Below are 21,702 nucleotides of genomic sequence, written 5' to 3'. Positions count from 1 at the left end.
TATTCTAAATGTTCTAAATTTGTTTTAAATTTGATTCTGACTTGATTGTTGTGATTATTGCACACTGCTGTGTATATACTCAAAATCTCTAGGTTTAAATGGCTAATTATATGCTATGTGAATTTAAATGGTTAATTGTATGATGTGAAAATTTAAATAGTTAATTGTATGATACGTAAATTTAAGTGGTTAATTGTATAGCATGTGAATTTAAATGGTTAATTGTATGGCTTGTGGATTTAAATGGTTAATTGCATGCTATGTGAATTATATGTCAATAAAGCTATTACAAAATTAAAAAAGGAGAGAGAAAGGGCCATAGGCTTAGACAGATGGAGGGGCAGGCAGAGGGAGAAGGCCCCGTGACAGCCTTCTGCAGCCTGCAGGCACAAAGAGGACTTGTTTGGGGTTTCCCCCCCAAAATACGTGCAGGCTTCATGCAGACTTTTCCAAGCCCAGCCATACACGTGTTCCTCTTCTTCTCCAAACCCCTGTCATGCTATCTTCTACCAACTACTACTTGTTACCGAACTTATTCTCAGTAGCAAAAATTAGACTTGAAAGTGAGTTTTCACCAGAGACACTGATTTCTTTGATGACCATTGCATGTTGAAAGTTAATCCTGTATCATGATAAATCACGTAACATGCCTTTAGCAGCTTGCCTCAGCCCTTAGCATAAAGAGGCTTCTGGCAAACACCAGCCTAATCCTTGAGAGTGAGGCTGTCCAGGTGCAACTCAGACCTCAGGGCCCATAATAGCACTTCATGGGCTCCAGCTGTCCTATTCATGAGCCATCCTCGGGTATCATTGCTTGCCAGTGCCCATCTCCATTTCAGGGTACACGTGAGGTCATTTACTATTAAGTGTGTATGCTCATGCCACTGTCACATCTACAGGGGAAACCAGTGCCCCTCAACCAAAAGGGAAATGTGGAAGGAGAAAGAAGTGGACATGGTACATGGTTTTATGTCAGGCTATGCGCTGTTCATTCCCAAAGCAACCAAGAGAAACCAGGCTAGGAGGAAGCATGAGTTCAGCGGGAGGGTGAGGAGGAAAGCCAGGAGGGTCAGTTACCTTATGAGTCCACTGGAGGGGATGCATACCATGAGGTCACGAAGGTCCACAAAGCCTTTCCCAGGGTGTCAGCCCACTCCAACGACTGTTTCCACTTTTGTTCTCAGAAAGGAAATGTACGTGAATTGGACGCTACGTTTCCCCAGAAAGTTCAGTTTCAACACTTACAAAACAGGTGCTCAATAACATGCATGTTACTAGCATTTGCCTGAGTTCCACCACAGCAATATTCCTGGGGACAGAGGCTCAGACCATGAAAGTCACTACAAACATACCTGAGAATGGATCAAACAGCCTCTAAGGCTTCGTGGAGTGTGTTTGTTCCTTTAAGCTCTCAACTCACCCTTTGCCAAGTTCCAATCTGCTTTTAATTTTATATCTATAAACAGATGATCAAGTCTGATGTTTCCTACAACCTTGTCCAACAACCTAGTATTCCAACCCAAGTCACAGTGGCAAAAAGCTAGACAGCAGTGGAAGATAAATGAAGGTGGATTTAAATGAGTCTGTGTGTATGCAGAGAAAAAAAAGATGACAAAAATCTTGAGCTCAGAAGTAGTTTTGTTATTGTCAAAGAAAGAAGTTATCAAGGTGAAAGTCTAGAATGAATTCAGTCCTGAACCAGAGTTGTAGATATTAGCATAAATATGTTTATGTTTTAACCTATATACCTACATAAATTTAGACATAGAAAGATACAGATATAAATACAGATATATAGGCTTACATAAGTACACACATATGTTTCCTAGATTTCTTTGCTGAGAGGGCCAAGAAACACTACAGTATCAACAAGCACATCTAGTTTTGAAATACCATTCTCTAATTAAAAACAAACAAAAACAAAAGACAGAGCTACTTGGACAAATATTTCATTCTAGGGCTAAGGCAGAAAAAAATGCAAGATACTGCTGAAGCATCTTGCAGTGTCTGTAAGTAAGCAAGTACTAAACCAACAAAAACAAAACAGCAAGCAAACCTCAATGAGTCCATAGTGATATAAATAAGCAACTGAATAATCAAATAAATAAAGAAATGAGACACATAATAGATGTCCCAGAAATAAACCCACATATATACAGTCCAAATCTTCAACAAGGGTCCCAAGAATACACAACTGGGAAAATATATAGTCTCTTCAACAAATGGTGTTGAGAAAATGTAGTATCTACATGCAAAAAAATAAAAAATAAAATTGGATTCTTATTTTACACTATATACAAAATCAACTCAGAACAGAATAAATATTTGGACATAAGACCTGAAACTATAAAACACTTAGAAGTAAAAGGAAGGGGAAAGCTTCATGACATTGATCTAGACAAAGATTTCTAAAATATGACACTATAAGCACAGAAAACAAAAGCAAAAATAACGTGAGACTACATCAAACTAAACTTCTGCACAGCGAAGTAAACAGGATGAAAAGACAATCTATGGAAGAGGACACAATATTTGCAAACCATATATTGAATAAGGGACTGATGTCCAAATATACAACATATTCCTACAACTTAAGAGAAAAAAGAATTTCCCAATCCCAAATAATCTGATTTTTAAATGGCAAGGGATTTGAATATACATTTCTCCAAAGAATACATGCAAATGGCCAACAGGTAAATAAAAAGTTGCACCGCATTATAAATCATCAATTAACTGTACATCAAAACCACAATGAGACATCACCTTGTACCTGTTACAATGGCTAGCATCAAAAAAAGGCAAAAAATAAGGAGAAATCACAACCTTCATACACTGTTGATGGGAATGAAAAACAATGTAACCACTATGGAAAACAGTATGCAGGTACCTCAAATAATTAAAAATACAAGTACCATATAATCCAGCAATCCTACTTCTGGGTATACATACATAAAATGGAATATTGCTCAGCCTTATAAAAGAAAGAAATTGTATTATTAATGACAACATGGATACAAACCCTGAGGACACTATGTAAAGTTACATGAGATAATAACAGAAGGATCAATTCTGCATGATTGCACTTGTATGAGGTATCTAAAATGATCAAACTCATAGAATCAGAGAGTATGACTGAGAGTGATTGCGCGGGGTAGGTGAGGGGAAAATGGGGAGTTCCTATTCAATGGGTATAAAGTTTCAGTTATGCAAGATCAGTAAGTTCCAGATATCTACTGTTCAACACTGAGCCTACAGGTAACAATATTGTGCAATGAAAAATTGTTAAGAGAGGCCAGGTTTGGTAGCTCACAGCAGTAATTACAGCACCTTGGGAGCCCGAGGCAGCCAGATCACTTGAGATCAGGAGTTCAAGACCAGCCTGGCCAACATGGTGAAACCCCATCTCTATTAAAAATACAATAATTAGCTGGGCATTGTGGCGGGCACCTGCAATCCCAGCTACTGGGGAGGCTGAGACAGAAGAATTGCTTGAACCCGAGAGGCAGAGACTGCAGTGAGCCAAGATTGTGTCGTTGTACTCCAATCTGGGCGACAAGAGTGAAACTTCGTCTCAAAGGAAAAAAAAAATGTTAAGAGTGTAGATCTCAAGTTAAATGTGGATATGACAATAAATAAATAGATAAGCAGGAGCAAATCTTTTTTAGAAAAGAATTCCAAATAATAAAAAAGAAAAGGAATTAGGAAATTACCATGATAACACCATAACACAAATCACCAAAGACCAGATTCATTGATGAATGTTGAAATTAGTTGGCAATGCATTAGGGATAAACAAGGTATTTATAAGACTAGAAATATCTTCCCCCAAATGTCATCTATTGTGGTGGTTTTAACATATTCTTGGTAAATTACTTGATAGTCTTTCTTCCAGAAAATGAAGTCTAATTCCTCCCTTCCATTTGTGTATAGGATGGGTTTGCTTCTAATATGTAGAGGATGGACAAATAAAGCATTAGCTTTGCAGAGAAAAAATCTGGCAGTCACCATCTTAACCAAGTGATCAAGTTCAACAGCAGCAGTGAAAATCATGTTGACACCATATATTCTTGATATAATGCAATGAGAAAGACACTCCACTTCTATGATTTTCCCAAATTCTATATCCCACACCTCTGCTTTCAGCTCCAACATGCAAATAGCTTGAAAACTGTCACTCGTATTCTTGTAACAGTAAAAAGTTGGAGGAACTGAAAATAAATGACTTTTATTGGACCCACCAGGGAACTGGGGTCATAGCACAAGTATGCACCCCAAAATATGGAGAGACAGGCAGGTCCAAAGAGATATAGCTACTGAGATCTTGTGGTCAGGAGCGGAAGGTGATGGAGCCCGAAATGGGTAGGAACACTTAATAATAATTTTTACAATAGCTGGAAGCTGAGTATGGACTGGCATGACAGTGGAGAATCCTGGGACCACAGTCTTGGAAGGGACTTTCACTTTCATGGACTTTCCTTCCAATGCTCAGATCCTTCTTTACAAAAAGTCATTTGGGGGTGGGAGTACCTTGCCAGGGACAATTTAGAAACCTCATCCTAGCTGACAGGGGAAATTTTTCCTTATCACAGTATTCCTCACCCTCTCTGTGTCACCTAAGAAGGAAAAGCCCATAGTAAATAGAAGAAAGGTATTAAAAAGTATGGATTCAGAACTTTGCAGGGAGTGAACAGCATGGGGAGCCCGCAGGGCAACAGAGTTGCACCACTGGGAGGGCAGTAAAGTTACCAACCTCCCATGAATAAAGCCAGAACATAAGGGAGTACTGGGAACAATCATATGCCAACAGCTTAGATGACCCAGATGAAATAGACAAATTCCCAGAAAGACAAAAAATACTTAACTGGATGAAAAAGAAACAAAAATCCTGAACAGAGCTATGACAAGTAAAGAAACTGAAATAATAAATGACAAACTTACCATAAATAAAGTCCCAGGCCAAGATAACTGCACTAATGAATTACACAAACCTTTAAAATATTAATACTAATCCTTCAGAAATTCTTAAACAAGCAAGCAAGCAAATAAACACATAAACCAACAAAACAGAAGATAAGATCACACTTTCCAACTTAATCTTTGAGGACAATGTACCCTGATACCACAACTAGAAGTCATTAAAGAAATAAAATGTATAGGCCAATATACCTTTCGCATATAGAAGCATAAACCTTAGATAAAATACTAGCCAACCAAACCTAGGCAACATGCACAGAGGATTATACACCATGACCAAAGGGATTTATCACAGGAATGCAAGTTGGGTTCAATGCACAAAAACAGTGTGACACATTATATTAACATGAAGGAAGAAAACTACATGATCATCTAAAAAATGCAAAAAAGCATTTACAAAATCCAAAACCAATTTTTGATTAAAAAAAAAGACACCAATAAATTAGAAATAGAGGTGGGAGGATAGTTTGGGCCTGGGAGGTCGAGGCTACAGTGAGCAGAGATCATATCACTGCACTCCAGCCTGGATGACAGAGTAAGACTCCATCTCAAAACAAAACAAAACAAAACATAAGAAAACAAAAAGCAACAAACGAAAGTAATTAGAAAGAGACGTAAACTTTCTCATCCCAAAATAGGCATCCAGAAAAAAAATGCACATGGTATCATGAAAGGCTCAATACTTACCCCAGGATGTCCACTCTTGCCACTTCTATTCAACATTGTACTGGAAGTTGCAGCCAGGGCAATTGGGCTAGAAAAACAAATAAAAGTCACTGAGAAGGGGAAGGAAGAAGTCAAAGAATCTCTGTCTGCCAATGAGGTGGTATGTGTACAAAATCCTAAAAAATCCCCTAAAATATTATTAGAACTAAAAATGAATCCAGAAACTTTTCAGTATACAAACTCAGCATACTAAAAACAATTATATTTTCATATACTAGCAATTAACAATCTGATAATAAAACAACAAAAACAATTTCATTTAAAATGGCATGAAGAGAGGGCAGAGTAAGACGGCAGAATAGATCTCCCATGATAATTTTCTTGCAGAGACATCAATTTGAACAAGTACCCACACATAAAAATACTGTTACAAAAGCTAAGGAAAACAGATGAAAGATCATAGTACATGGTTATAGCATGATACTAAGAAAAGATGCATTGAATAGAATAGGAAAGAAAGTTTTATATTACCCAAATCACCCCTTCCCCAACAACAGTCAGCACAGTACAGAAAGGGATACCATTCACTTTGGGTAAAGAGAGGGAAGCAACTGTAGGACGTTATCTTGGATCCCAGTACTGAGTCAGCCACAGTAAAAATCAGCGCACAGCAGACTCCCATGGTCCTGTCTCCAGGCTGGTACCCACAAATGGAGCCTCTAGATCTACCCTGGGGCCAGACAGAAATCTGTAGCCCCTGCAACATGGACTCAAGTTCCAAACCATTTCACCACTGACTGATCATAGTGAAACTGGGCTCCAAATAGTCCATGGAAACAGGCAGACCTCAGAAGCCATAGGCCCCAAGCACACCCCAGTTCTGTGCTAGCTCAGTGGCTATGGGCATTAGGTGCACCTCAATACTGCACTAGCCTCAATGGTCATGGGATTCCTGCTCAGTGCTGCACCAGAGTCAGAAGCCATGGGATTCCAGCTTGTGGCATCCTGGGCTTAAGGCGCCCCCTAGCACTGCAATGGCTGCAGCAGTCATGGGTTTAGGCACTACACCAAATGATGTGTCCACAACCTCTGGACTGGCTTACTGTTGAAGAATGTTACCAGGCAAAGCCAGACTGCAAAGACCTATATATATGTTGCCCACAAAAAACTCACATCCCTGTAATGACACACATAGCCTGAAAGTGAGGGGTTGAAAGAAAGATATTCCAAATAGTAAACCAAAGAAAACAGGGGCAGTTATATTTATACAAGAAAAAAATAGACTTGAAGTCAAAACTTTAAAAAAAACAAAGAAGGTCATTATGTAATGGTAAGTGATTCAATTCAGCAAAAAAATAACCTGTGTTTGTGAATCAGAAGAATTAATGTTGTTAAAATGTCCATACTACTGAAAACAATCAATCTACAAATTCAATGTAATCCTTATCAAAATACCACATTCTTAACAGAAATAAAAGAAAGTTCCCACATTCATATGGAGCCGTGAAAAACTCCAAAACCCCAAAGAAATATTAAGCAAAAAGGACAAAGATGGATAAATCTGTAGTGACTTTCAAATATACTACAAAGCTATAGTAACCAAAACAGCATGATACTGACATAAAAACAGGCCGGACACAGTGGCTTACACCTGTAATCCCAGCACTTTGGGAGGCCGAGGTGGGAGGATCACCTGAGGTTGGGAGTTCGAGACCAGCCTGACCAACATGGTGAAACCCCATTTCTACTGAAAGATACAAAATTGGCTGGGTGTGGTGGCGCATGCTGGCAATTCCAGCTACTCTGGAGGCTGAGGCAAGAGAATCGCTTGAACCCGGGAGGCAGAGGTTGCAGTGAGCTGAGATTGCACTATTGCACTCCAGCCTTGGCAACAAGAGAGAAACTGTCTCAAAAGAGAAAAAAAAAATAACAACAACAACAACAAGAAACAGTCACATACATCAAGGAAACAGAATATATAGACCATACATAAATCCATGCATTTATAAACAAGTGATTTTTAACAAAGGTGCATGAACACACATTGGGGAAAGTATGGGCACTTCAATAAATGATGTTGGAAAAGCTGAATCTCAGTAGAATAAATAAATTAAAACCTTATATCTCACTATATGTAAATATAAATTCAAAGTGGATGAAAGACTTAAATGTATGACCTGAAACTATGAAACTACTAGAATAAAAATATAAAGAAAAACTTCTATGACAAGGGTGAGAGTTAATTTTTTTTCAAAAACCCAGGCAACAAAAGCAAAAATGCATAAATGAGACTACATCAAATCAAGAAGCTTTTGCACAGCAAATGAAACAATCAACAGAGTGAAGAGATGGCTCTCAGACTGGGAGAAAATATTTGCACACAATATGTCTTAGAATATCCAAAATATATAAAGAATTCAAAACAATCGAAATAAAGAAAAAATAATAAAAATGGACAAAATATCTGAGTAGGTATTTCTCAAAATAAGACATACAAATGACAAACATGTATATGAAAAAAATGCTCAACGTTCCTAATCCTCAAAAAATGCAAATCAAAATCACAATAAGACATCACCTCACCCCCATTAGAACGACTATTATCAAAAAAGACAAAAGATAACAAGTGTTAGTGAGTATATAAACAAAAGGAACTCTGCTATACTGTTGTTGGGATTATAAATTAGTACAACCACTATGGAATACAGTGTACAGGTTCTTTAAAAAATTAGAAATAGAACAATCATTTGACCCAGCAATCTTACTACTGGTTTACAGGCATACCACATTTTATTATGCTTCAATTTATTGCAATTTGCAGATACTGTGATTTTTACAAATTGAAGGTTTGTAACAACCCTGTGATGAGCAAGTCTAAAGGCATCATTTTCCCACCAGTATGTGCTCATCATTCCACCAGTAATGGCATCATTTTTCCACCATTTTTGTCTCTGTATTACATTTTGGTAATAAAATATTTTAAATTTTATCATTATTATTAATGTTACAGTGATCTGTGCTCAGTGATCTTTGATGTTACTATTGTATTGTGGTCCTTGAATGGAACCCATATAAGACAGTGAATTTAGCCAGGTGTGGTGACTCATGCCTGTACTCCCAGCACTTCGGGAGGCCAAGGAGGGTGGATTGCTTGGGCTCAGGAGTTCGAGACCAGCCTGTGCAACAAAGCAAAACCCCATCGCCACCAAAAATACAAAATATTAGCCAGGCATGGTGGCCCATGTCTGTATAGTCCCAGTTACTTGGGAGGTTGAGGTGGAAGAATTGCTTGAGCTCAGGAGGCGGAGGTTGCAGTGAGCCAAGATCACACCACTGCACTCCAGCCTGGGTGACAGAAAGAAATCCCATCTCAAAACAAACAAACAACAGACAGTGAACTCAGTCTATAAATCTTGTGTGTGTTCTCTACTGAATGACCTTTTCCCTGTCTCTCTTCTTCCCCTTGGGCCCTTATTCCCGGAGATACAACAATATTACAATTTGGTCAATTAATAACCCCATAACTGTCTCTAAATATTCAAGTGAAAGGAAGAGTTGCACATTTCTCATTTTAAATGAAAAATGAGTACCTTTTCATAGACCTGTTTGCCATTTGCATATCTTCTTTTGACAAATATCTATTTAGATATTTTGCCCATTCATAAATCAGATTATTAGATTTTTTTCCTATAGAGTTTTTTGTGGTCCTAATATATTCCGGAGCACTTGTCAGATGAATAGTTTGCACAAATTAATTGCTTTTCAGATAGATCATTTGCAAACATGTTTTTCCATTTGTGGGTTGTCTCCTCACTTTGTTGATTGGTTCCTTGGCTGTGCAGAAGATTTTTAACTTGGAATCATCTCATTTGTTCATTTTTGCTTTGCTTGACTGTGCTTGGTCAAAAAATCTTTAGGCAGTCCAATGTCCTAAAGTTTCCACAATGTAGTTTCATAGTTTGAGGTCTTAAATTTAAGTCTTTAATACATTTTTATTTAACTTTTGCATATGGTGAGAGCTATGGCTCTAGTTTCATTCTTCTGCATATGGATTTCCAGTTTTCCCAGCACCATTTATTGAAGAGACTGACCTTTCTCTAATGTATGTTCTTGGCCCAAAAGAAAGGAAATCAGTATATTGAAGAGGTACCTGTACCCCCATGTTTATTGCAGCACTATGCACAATGGCGAAAATTTGAAAACAACTTAAGTGTTCATCAGCAGATGAATGCATAAAGCAAATGTGGTACCTACACACAATGGAATGCTAATCAGCTATCAAAAGCGATGAGAGCCTGTCATTTGCAACAACATGGTTACAACTGGAGATCATTATGTTAAGTGAAAAAGTCATGCACAAATGTAGAGAGACCACCTGAAACTACTGCTAAGAAAAAAAAGATGAAATGCTCCTGATTATTGTAAATACAAAATTGCACGCAGGATTGTGTAAAGACAATGCCAGGCTGGGCTGCCAGAATGAGCCAATAGTGCCAGTTCAATCGTCATCAAGATTCCTATCCCAGAAAAGCAGATGTTCATAGCTCTGTGAATGGAATGTGACCCTTGTGGAGAGCCTATAAATGAATGCATGAGGGGCGCCTCTTCATATGGTTAAGACAGGGTTATAAACACCCTTATCTTGCCATGGCTCTTCTAGGTCTCTTTAGGGTTAAGGCATACTCCTTTCCGAGAATGTTTGGTCTAACCAATTGTCTAGCTTCACGTCCTGTTTCTACTGATGGTTTGCAAACAGCTTTTGCTGCAACTGTTACTGTTGAATAGTATCTTGCTAATCATGGGTTATGGATAGATTGTGTTTCTGTTTTAAGGCTCTGTTAGAAATTGCTGATGCACACACTAGATTATAAACTCTTATCTCTGTATACTGTACTTCTGCATACCGATGTTATGTTAAAGAATTACTTCATCCCCATGTGACCATCTCATCTCATAATCAAACGACCCTAAATCCCTCACTAACCTACCCCCGCCCTCACTAAACTTAATAATAAATGCTGGTATATCCAGTGCATTGGTGGCACCGTGGGACCAGAAGGCAGAGACTCCCCTGGACCCAGCTTCCACTATCTTGTATGTGTCTATTATTTCTTGACCTGCCAATCCACTTGGGAACAAAGAAAGAGCACCATTGCATTGCAGGATGTTGGCAAGATCCTGAAATACACAGAAAGACAAATTTTGTATGTTCTCACTTATTTGTGGGAGCTAAAAATGAAAGCAATTGAGCTCATGAAGATAGAGAGTAGAATGATGGTTACCTGAGGCTGGGAGAGGTAGATGGAGGGTTGTGGGGAGCTTGGGTTGGTTAACGGGGACAAAAAATAGAAGGAATGAATGAGATCTAGTATTTGGCAGCATAGCAAAGTGACTACAGTCAATACTAATTTAATTATATATTTAATAATAACAAAAATGTAACTGGATTGTTTGTGTTTTTGTTTTTGTTTTTGTTTCTGAGACAGAGTCTCACTGTGTTGCCAGGCTGGAGTGCAGTGGTATGATCTCAGCTCACTGCAACCTCCGCCTCCAGGGTTCAAGCGATCCTCCTGTCTCAGCCTCCCAAGTAGCTGGAACTACAGCTGCACACCACCACACCCAGCTAATTTTTTGTACTTTTAGTAGAGACGGGTTTTCACCATGCTGGCCAGGATGGTCTCAATCTCTTGACCTCATGATCCGCCCGCATTGGCCTCCCAAAGTGTTAGGATTACAGGAATATACCTAACAAAATAATCCTAAGATGTGTACACAGAAAACTTCAAAACATTATTGAAAAAATTAAAGAAGATCTAATTAAATAGAAAAAATATTCTATGCTCATTGATCAGGAGGCTTAATACAATTAAGATGGCAATATTTTCCAAATGGACCCATAATTCAATGCAATCCTTATCAAATTCCAGCTGCTTTTCTTTGCAGTAATTGACAAGCTGATTTTTAAATTCATATGGAAATATAAGGGATCAGAACAGCCAAAACAATCTAGAAAAAAAAGTTGCAGTACTCAACTCACACTTCTGGATTCTGAAACTTACTTGAAAATAATGGTGATCAACACATTATGGCACTTGTATAGGGATAAGCATATAGATCAGTGAATAAAATTTAGCATCTAAAAATTAACCCTAACATTGATGGTAAATTGATTTCACAAGGTAGTCAAGACAATTCAGTGTGGATTTTTGTGTGTGTGTGTCAAAAATAATGCTGGGACAAGTGAATACCCTGGTGCAAGTTGGAGTCCTCCCTCATGTCATACACATAACATGGCTAAATATTGTTTACTTCCATTTATATGACAATCTGAAAAAGGAAAAATCTATGGAGATAGTAAACACATTAGTGGTTACCAGTGGCTGGAGTGAGAAAAAGATTGAATAGATGATGTGTCGATTTCTTTAGGGCAGTGAAAATATTCTCTATAATACTGTAATTGTGGATACATGATACTATTTTTTAAATACAGCAGAATGTTGTATCACAGTGAGTAAATATTTATGCAAATTAAAAAAATACTTAGGTTAGGGGATCATAGGGTGTAACACAAACAAAATACTATAACCACACTACAAATATATGAAATAACCTCACTGAAGAGAGTGAGAGGGAAGAAAGGAGGCTGACCTGAGTAACATAATTTTGTAAGTGGAAATTCCAAGTTTAAAGGCTAAAAGATGTGTATGTAAGCACTATACCTTTCTTGATAGAGTTGTGTCTCATGGGGGTGTTGATGAACAATTCTGAAACCAATATCCATGTATTTTGGGATAAAATAATTAAGTAAATGCAGCCAACTGTTTATGGTTAGAGGGGGAGGTTACATACAAGCAGTAGGAATGGACACAGTGATTTGCACAATACTGGATTAGATCATGTGGTGTTAGAGGCATTGGTAGGAATTCATGTGGCTATCCAGTTTTCCCAGCACCATTTAGTAAACAGGGTGTCCTTTCCCCAGTTTATATTTTTGTGTGCTTTACTGAATATCAGTTGGTTGTAAGCATTTGGCTTTATTTCTTGGTTTTCTATTCTGTTCCATTGGTCTGTGTCTACTTTTATAACAATACCATGCTGTTTTGGTAACTATAGCTTTAAAGAATAATTTGAAGTTCAGCTTTCTTTGTCTTTCATCTTGGATAAGTATGTCAAGATTAATCCATAGTTTTAGTCTAATCATGAGAAACCATCAGACAAATCCATATTGTGGGACACTGCAAAACAACCGGCCAGTACTCTTCAAAAGGGTCAAAGTCATGAAAACTAAGTAAAGATTGTAGACTGGAGAATAGCTGATATAGAAGGTAAACGATTCCCATCTCTTGGGATGACACAACCTTGAATACTAATTCCTCATGAATGTGGTCAGAAACTGAGTTGACTGTAAACAAGAGAATACTGCAAAGGTGATGAGATGACACTTAGGTGATCATGTTACATAAGATTGTGATTTTTCTGTCTTGCAGAAAACTCTGTCCCTCAATGGCTTTGATGGAGCCTTCTGGCGTGTGGGAGAAGCCAACACCTGGAGGAACTAAATGCAGGCTTTGACCAGCAGCCTGCAATGAACTGAGTTCAAACAGCAATAATGTGAGCTAAGAAATAACTTCTTCACCAGCTGAAATTTTAGTTGAGACCTCAGCCTTGGCTATCATCTATGTCTCAATTCTTGACCCAGAGAACTATGAGATAATACTTTATGCATTTTTAGGCCAGTAAATTTGTGGTAATTTATAAGGCAGTAATAAATAAGTAATGCACTTAAGAACTAAATGTCATGTGCTATCCTGGATTGGATCCTCGAACAGACAAATGACATTAGTGGAAAACCTGGTAAAATATAAAGAAAGTCTTTAATTCGGTTAATAGTTATTTTTACCCTGTCAGTTTCTCAGCTTTCATAAATATGCTATGGCTATGTCAGATACTAACATTACAGGAAGCTGAAGCTGAAGAGCATATGAAACTCGCTGAATTCTCTCTTTGCATCTTTCTATAAATCTAACATTATAAAAATGAAAATACTATTTTAAGGGTATTACTGTGATAGGAAAGAACATGCAAACAAAGACAAAAATGAACACAAACACAAACTTGGGCATGAATAGGCACACAGAAAGAATGCAAAGCTGCTTCCTTTATCTAGTCAGCATTCCAAATCCAGGGGCACCTGCTTCAGGTAGACGTCATCAAGCTCCAGGGCTCTCCTACTCTTTCTTCTTCCCCATCACACTCTTCATTACCCAGTCGCCTGGGTGAGCGTCAGTAACCAGTTCTTTAAAGATAGATGCCTGTGCCTCACATATCCCAGAAAGACCCATTTCAGACAACGTCTAGTCCTGTATCTGCGGTATCCCAACAAAGACTCTTTGGAAGACCTGACTCTGGACAGTAGAAGTGAAGATGGAGAAATGCAAGTCATAGGGAAAATAAATCATATTTAGGCACTTAAGAGATTTTTTTTCTTGTTAAGATTTTCCTTCCTTAAGGTTTAAAAATACAACTGTACCTTCAAGCCTTTGAAAAATCCTGTGACAATTAAGCTCTTTTCATTTCAGAGACTCCATGAGGAATTATTTGGGACCATGTATCTGTAAACACCCACAGCATGGAATTACATGAACCAGCACTAAGCCCTGAAACCACAAAAAAAGATAGTCTTGGTAGCAGGCGGCTGTCTTGGTGTAGAAAAAGAAAAGTGTTTGTAATCATGTTCATTTAAGCCAGTCCCTGCCTACCCATTTCTGAAAATGAAGCTTTAGACACAAGGTCTTTATCAGGTTTAGGAGAGTGAGTGATTCAGATTGTGTTGTGCACAGGTAAAGAAATCCTGGTGAAATAAACAAAAGAACAACATGGTACAGCATATTCTCAAACCTCCATGCACTGGTCTAAGAGATGGACATAGGATGAATGGTGACTCTGCAATAGTGCTAGCTAAACAGAAAATCACACAGCAAGGAGGGATGCCCACCCACTCACCACACAGCTCCCTCTTCCCAGACCACAGCACTCTGCTGGGGAGCACCAGGGATGTTTCGGGCAACCATCCTACAAAGCCTACAAAGTCAGGGGGCTGCATGGCCACAACACATGGACATCTACAAAGCCAAGACTCTTGCTTTTATGATCTGTCATCATAGGTTATATTCTCCATACCAGATTTATAACTTCAGTGGGAAAATGAGCTCCTGTAGTGTTTAGACCTACAGTGAGAGATGCACCTGACCTGGATCACAGTTCTCATTTCTGAGCAGTTATTTAGTCGCTGTTATTGTGGGCATTTGTAATTCAAGAAACCTCACTCCTCTCCAAGCTCGTATTTCACTCCTTGAGACAGGCAGGCACACTTAAATGTTTCATCTTAAAACATGGAAGGTTACTCAGATTATTTAATTTTAACTGTAGTTTCTATAATGCCAAGTAACTTGTCAAATCCCCTTTTCCTATTTATTTCAATGCATATGCTACAATCCATCATAATGTACACTGTGAATATTATCCCTTGACACACTTTTCACCAAAAAGAGGCATAGTGGAATGCCATAAACAGGCTGCAAGTAGAACTGGACAAGAAAGGACCCATCACCATTTGGCAAATAAGGGTCAATGAGCTCTGGTCAATGTGTGCTCAGGATGAAGACAGAACAGGTGATAGACACAAGACTGTGCTAACATTGATGTCACAGGACACAGTGCTGAGCACCAAGTCCCAAACACTACTCTCTGATAGCCTGAATATATATTTTCCCACAACCTACTGCAGTACCTCTGACCTGATTTTACAGATGCTGGCCTGAGCACCCAAATTCTAAGAAATCTGTCATCACAAACATCCCAAAGTCTTAGACCACGTCATGTAGTAAGGCCCCACTACCCTGTCTGCACACTGGAGCCTGAAGAGAGAATGGTGTTCCAGTGGATTCATGGGTCATAAATTTGAGATCAGGACATACTGCAAACTTGGTTGAGCCTTCCTGAAGCCTGAAACTCTAGGTGCAATTTCAGTCAATATCCTAAATTATGAACTATATGAATTTCTTCTTCTGTAAGTATATTCATCAGTGAACAGCTAAGCCCATTCCAATCTCCAAGTGCCCGGAAGTAGAATCTGTCAGTATTGCAAGTGGGCAGAGCAAAGCGTTCTATGGAGACCAAAATGCATCTACTTTTGTAGTAACTGATCATAACATGATTTGTATGACAACCATCCACATGATTATAAGGGTGAAAGAACAATAAGAAAATATATACAATTGTTATGGATTTAAGAATTGATTTTGGAATGCAGCTTATAGGGAACATTGATCATATTTGTAAGATCAGAGCAGAAATTTGCAAAATATAACTTTCTCTAAGTCTTTAGAAAGCTATCACCCCAGTGCGTACTTTCAAGTAACTCTTTGCCATTCCTATCTCCCTATTCCATGGACTTCTTGAATCATAGTTTATAAAAGGAACTCTCCACACATAAATTATGATATTTGGTAGCACACTAATAACTCAACTGTCTCTAATAGCTAGTTAGAAATGATATTTAAGCATGTTTCCTCAATGATAGAGCAGAATACAGCAAATGAGCCGCAATGGCCGTACACTGAGCATGAGCAGGTGCAGAGAAAGTAGTGCATTCCACTGATGTTACTGCATACATCCCACCTATCTCAAACACAGATTCATGTGAAAATTAGCAGTGTCACACACTATTGGTGGGAAGACAGTCATAATGTGATTGTCTTTGCATGCACACATACACAAACGTGGTCTGAAAAGCTTCTATGAATACCTTCGGGTGAGATCATGAAAAACAACCTGCAGAGAGTCTGACAGTAGATTGGAAAAACACATTCACAGAAGAGTAGCATAGGACTTGCTCAAGAAATGTGGCATTGCCAAATCTTCTAATTGGCATAGATGATGAAACTGTGGGGAAAGTTACAGACAAGATGAGTTGAAAAGTGATTCAGACAGAAGAGTTTGATCTGAAAGATATAAATTTTAGAAAATACTTTGGTAATGTAATTTGCTTATATTTTCCATCTCATGTAATCATAAAAGTGATTTATGACAAATGCTCACATTAATGTAAGTTGCAGAAGGTTTTCTTATTAATATAAGATAAAAATTCTAAGTTTTATTCTGTCATGGTAACAGAATACAGTGATGCATCTAATACTTGAAGCATATAATACATCTTGCAATTACTTAGATAATGCTGTCAATATCAGCACTAACTTAGTGGTTAACTCAGACCTGGTACCAGTCTACACGCCCTATGTATTATTATTTCATTAAATCTTCACAGCAATTCAAGAGGTAGCTACTATTATCTCTCCTATGGGCTAGCTCTGAATCGAAGCAGAAAGCCCTACAGCAAAGGAATAGAAGAATTTGAGCTTGACTCAATCTGTCTCCATTTCCTTGCTCACATCAACTATGTTAGACTGTATTTTATATTATACAAAAATTACTTTCTAGGTTTGGTTTAAGTAATCTTACCCTACATCACGGTCAGGAAATTATTTTCTAAATTACATTCTGAATATTCTATTGACTTGTTTTTATCTTTAGGTCTATGATCAACCTGAAATTGGTTTTATGTGTAATATGAAGTCAAAGACCATATTCTACCCACCCTCCTATGGAAATACAAAATTTCTAGAATATTTATTGCAAAATCCATCTTCATTTCATTGATCTTTCTTATAAATATTTGCTTATATATACATGTATATATTTTTGAGCTTTCTTCTCTTTTTTTTACTGGCTTATTTTTCTATCTTTGTGCAAATACCACACTGAGTTAGAAAGATTCTTCATTTAAGACAAGAATTTTCTCTCCATAGCTTTCTCTTAACCACTGTGATGTTCTATCACAAAGAAAGTGAAGAGTGAAAACCGCGTGCTTTGTACCTACACTAATATTCTCAGCTGCACCTTGAATAAAAAGAGGGTTAGAACCAGTGAAGTTCCATTTAGTACCCACTTCTGGTCACTTGGAGAAGACCCATCTCAGCACAGGATATGGACTATTTCTTTTCACAATCTCTTCTCCCTCTTCCCCTACACACAAACACCCTTCATGCATTCACATACAAATACTGACACACCCATTAACATAAGCACATATACATTGACAAACGTTCATAGAAACACACACTGGCCACACATTCAGAAGAAACACACACCAACATACAGATTCTGAAACAAACATTGACAGAAACACAAAAACTGACACACCATCAACTTAAACATACACCAGCATACTGACACTGAGACACTTTGATACAAACACACAAACTGAAACACACAAACACCAACACACATTTAAACATAGACGTAGTATTATGAGTATCAGTTTGCTTCAGAAAATTAAAATGAGACATTCCTCCTCCTTCTCCTCCTCCCCCATCATCCTCCTCCTCCTTCATTTTTGAGACAGAGTCTTGTTCAACTGCCCAGGCTAGAGGGCAGTGGTGCAATCTCGGCTCACTGCAGCCTTAACTTCCCAGTCTCAAGCAATCCTCCCACCTCAGCCTCCCAAGTAGCTGGGACTACAGGTTGGCATCACCACGCCTGACCTTTTTTTTTTTTTTTTTTTTTTTTTTTTGTAGAGATGGTGTCTCACTATGTTGCCCAGGCTGGTCTTGAACTCTTGGACTCAAGCCATCCTCCCACCTCAGCCTCCCAAAATGCTGGGATTACACATGTGAGCCACAATGCTGCCACAATGCCTGGCCCATTCCCTCTTTCTTTCTTTTTCTTTTTCTTTTTTTTTTTTTGAGACAAGAGTTTTGCTCTGTCACCCAGGCTGGAGTGCAGTGGTGAGATCTCGGCTCACTGCAAGCTCTGCCTCCCAGGTTCACGCCATTCTCCTGCCTCAGCCTCTCGAGTAGCTGGGACTACAGGCGCCCGCCACCACGCCCAGCTAATTTTTTTTGTATTTTTAGTAAAGACGGGGTTTCACTGTGTTAGCCAGGATGGTCTGGATCTCCTGACCTCATGATCCACCCGCCTTGGCCTCCCAAAGTGCTGGGATTACAGGTGTGAGCCACCCCGCCCAGCCCTCATTCCCTCTTTTATTAGGCAAAACCTAGGAGTTCTCTTTCTTGCCTAGGCCCCTTTCCTGATCCTGGCAGGCAGGACTTTCCTGGAAGAAAGAGTCTTGCATAGCTCAGATTTCTGAGATCCTGGTGATGTGAAATGCCATTTTTCATCTTCACTGACATTGTTACCATCTCCTCACTTTTGCAGGGTGAAACTGCACATCTGAAATTATGGAATATCATGGTGTGGACCCCACAGACTGTTTCATTCCTCATTGGTCTTCGTGTGTGGATAGTGCAGAAGATGAGGAGGAAGGGGCAAGTGATATGGAAGTATTTAGTCAAAGCATCCACGTAGGAACCATGAGCTAAGACAGAGGGAGGAACAGGAAGAGAAAAGTCAGTCCAGTCTTGTGGAGGGAGCCCAGCTTGGGTGTGGCACCAAGAATTCCTCCTAGGGCCAGGAAAGGTGCACACCATTCCTCCCTCCTTCCTCTGCTGCCTGCTGCTGGGCTCTATTTTCATGAGCAACACTTGCACATACAGACCTGAAAACCGGTTTTCATCAAAGACACCAATTTCAAAGCCTCTGAGGTGTCTGTGCAGGCTCTGGTGTGGACAAAGCTCAATTGTGCAGTGTTGCTTCAGGTGCCTGTCCTCTGCCCATCACTGGAAAAGGATTTAGGAAACTGCAGCCTGAAATGAAGAATGGCGTTCCCGGGGCACTCATCCCCACAAACCTGTGTGAGGATTCCACAGTCCAGTGTTGCTGGGTGCACATGGAAGGACAGTCTCGGGTCCAAGCTCATGTGCATTTAAGTTGGGCCACATGTTGTTCAGATTCCACAGATGTAAGATAGAAAATAGTGTCCAGAAAGTCACAAGCATAGGGGAGGGGAAGAGGCCAGAAAAGGAAAGGCAACTAGAAGTTCCTTATTTTTGATACCCTCCCAGACTTGTCTCTATGCAATGGAAATTAGGGTGCAGGTGAGGAACCCCCTACCACATGCCAACAGAAGTACTCATACTCCATGAAGGCCCCTCCAAGTACCAAAGTCAGAAGTGGGTCCCCTTTCCTGCCTTTCACTTAGCTTTCAGCAGCTGTGTCCTAGAAAGAGGTTCTACACTATTAAGAGCCCAGATATTTCATATTTACAGAAAATTCAATTATACGTGGTTTGGATATGGTATGGTCAAATCTCATGCCTATCCAAGTGTGTTAACCCTGAGTCTTGTCCTTTTAGCGACTGGAGGTGCAGACTGAGGGCACCACCCCAGACCCCAATTACGTCTTTCAGCAAAGAGGGCTACCTGAGTTACTGTTGGTGTCCACTGTGTAAGGCCATCTTCCCAAGAGCATAGGAACTTGAACTTCATCTTTTTCTCAGATTCCTTTTTTATTCCGTTTCTTAATTCACCAAGGTTCAGATTTGTCTTTTTCTCCTCCATATCACAACCAGGAACCCTTATATTCCATAATGAAATATGTATTTCATTACATTGAAGAGGACATTCACTTCAAATGCACCATTATTTTATGTAATACAAAGAAAAAACAAAAGCGTAGCTAACTACATAATGACAGTATTCCAAGATGCCATTGGTTTAAAGATGTTAAAGTATGGGAAATATGCATATTAAAAAGAATAAATATTTTTGAGTAAGGCCAGGATTTGGTGAAGGAGAAATTAGAAATACATTTATGTGAGTTATGCTAATAAAGGAGTTAAAATTGCTGATTAGAAAACATACGGGATGAAGGAATTTTTGAGGATAAAATGGCCAATCACTTTCTTGAGACCCAGCCAACCTTTTCTATCTTCTGGAGAGCTGCCATTTTGCAAAGAAATGTGTGCAGGCCCCAGGAACACGCCTCTTAGCCAAGAGAGAGACAGGGTGGGAGTGAGCTGTTGGTTGCTTTTCAATTCTGGACCAGAAACCACTGAGCAAAAAATGGAGAATGAAGGTAACCAAGTGTGAAGGGCCTGCATGTCCACAAATCAGAGCATCCTTTGAGCTACATTGGCAGCCTGCGCCCAATAGGTGGGATTCCATGTCAATCCATGTGACCCGTGTTTCCACAGTGATGGGCCATAGGATCCCTGAGCTCATTTGGAGCTATTCAGGCTAGTGAGGAGAAGGAACAGGTGGACATCAGTCTTTCCTGGCCTCTCTCACCAAATCGCTGGTCCCTGCCCTCAATTGCTAATGAGCATCAGGAACAGCACAGAGACTGTTGGGCTTGTTTTTCTCCCGCCAATTCCCTGGAGGCCGTCATCAGGTCTACTGGGGAGAAATTTTTAAAAAAACAAAAACAAACAGAACAACCACCACCACAAAACCATCCGTGAGCTTTTACGCCACATTTCTGAAAAACACCGAAATTCCAAACCGAAGTCATTAAATGCCCCAATCACATTCAAACTGCCATCACCCTGTCCTGACACCCAACCTGATGGGTCTGAAAACTGGAGGCCTGTCATGAGGATGAGACAAAGAGGAGCACAGCGTTAAGTACTGAGAACAAAGCAGTGTTCCTCATCTCATTGCTGCCTCCTTTCTATTCCTCATCCAACGTCACTCTGTACATAAAGGTAGAGGCTGGTGTCAGCACTTCCTAGAGCACCTGGTTGGTGGAGAGGAACAGATCACACGGAGCCACACATCTCTGCCTCAGTGCCCAGAACGTCACACGTCAGCACCGTGGGCTCAGAGGGGACACTGTGCAGGTGAGCACTGAAGGGAAACTGACATGCCCACTCCTCCCAAGCTCCTAAGTCACGAGCTTTCCCCTTTTCTGTGAGAAACGATGAGGTTGTAGAAGACTTCATGAAGAGTCACAAGAGCCCCCATGAGCACCACACAGACACCAGCGACAGCCTGTCAGCAGAAAGGACTGCAGACTCTTTTCCATGCCCCACCTCCCTCCACCTGCCTCATACCAACTCCCCTCCATGGGAAAACATAAGAGGATGATGAGTCTTTAACAGATTTC

At 39.5% G+C, this 21,702-nt stretch overlaps 1 long non-coding RNA gene across 3 annotated transcripts in view; it reads left to right on the top strand.

The window, feature by feature from the left end:
* LOC139364136 (uncharacterized) overlaps positions 1-13,421 on the top strand; it is a 40,572-nt gene extending 27,151 nt beyond the window's left edge. For all 3 annotated transcript variants that reach the window (XR_011625435.1, XR_011625436.1, XR_011625434.1), the window contains one exon: positions 13,128-13,421. This is a non-coding gene — a long non-coding RNA (uncharacterized lncRNA). The remainder of the gene's footprint in view (positions 1-13,127) is intronic.
* The last annotated feature ends 8,281 nt before the right edge of the window (positions 13,422-21,702 follow it).

This window comes from Macaca nemestrina, chromosome 7, assembly GCF_043159975.1.
Source record: "Macaca nemestrina isolate mMacNem1 chromosome 7, mMacNem.hap1, whole genome shotgun sequence".
NCBI lineage: Eukaryota > Metazoa > Chordata > Mammalia > Primates > Cercopithecidae > Macaca > Macaca nemestrina.
The sequence above is the reverse complement of the archived record's forward strand: the minus strand, read 5'-3'. Positions and strand labels throughout refer to the sequence as shown.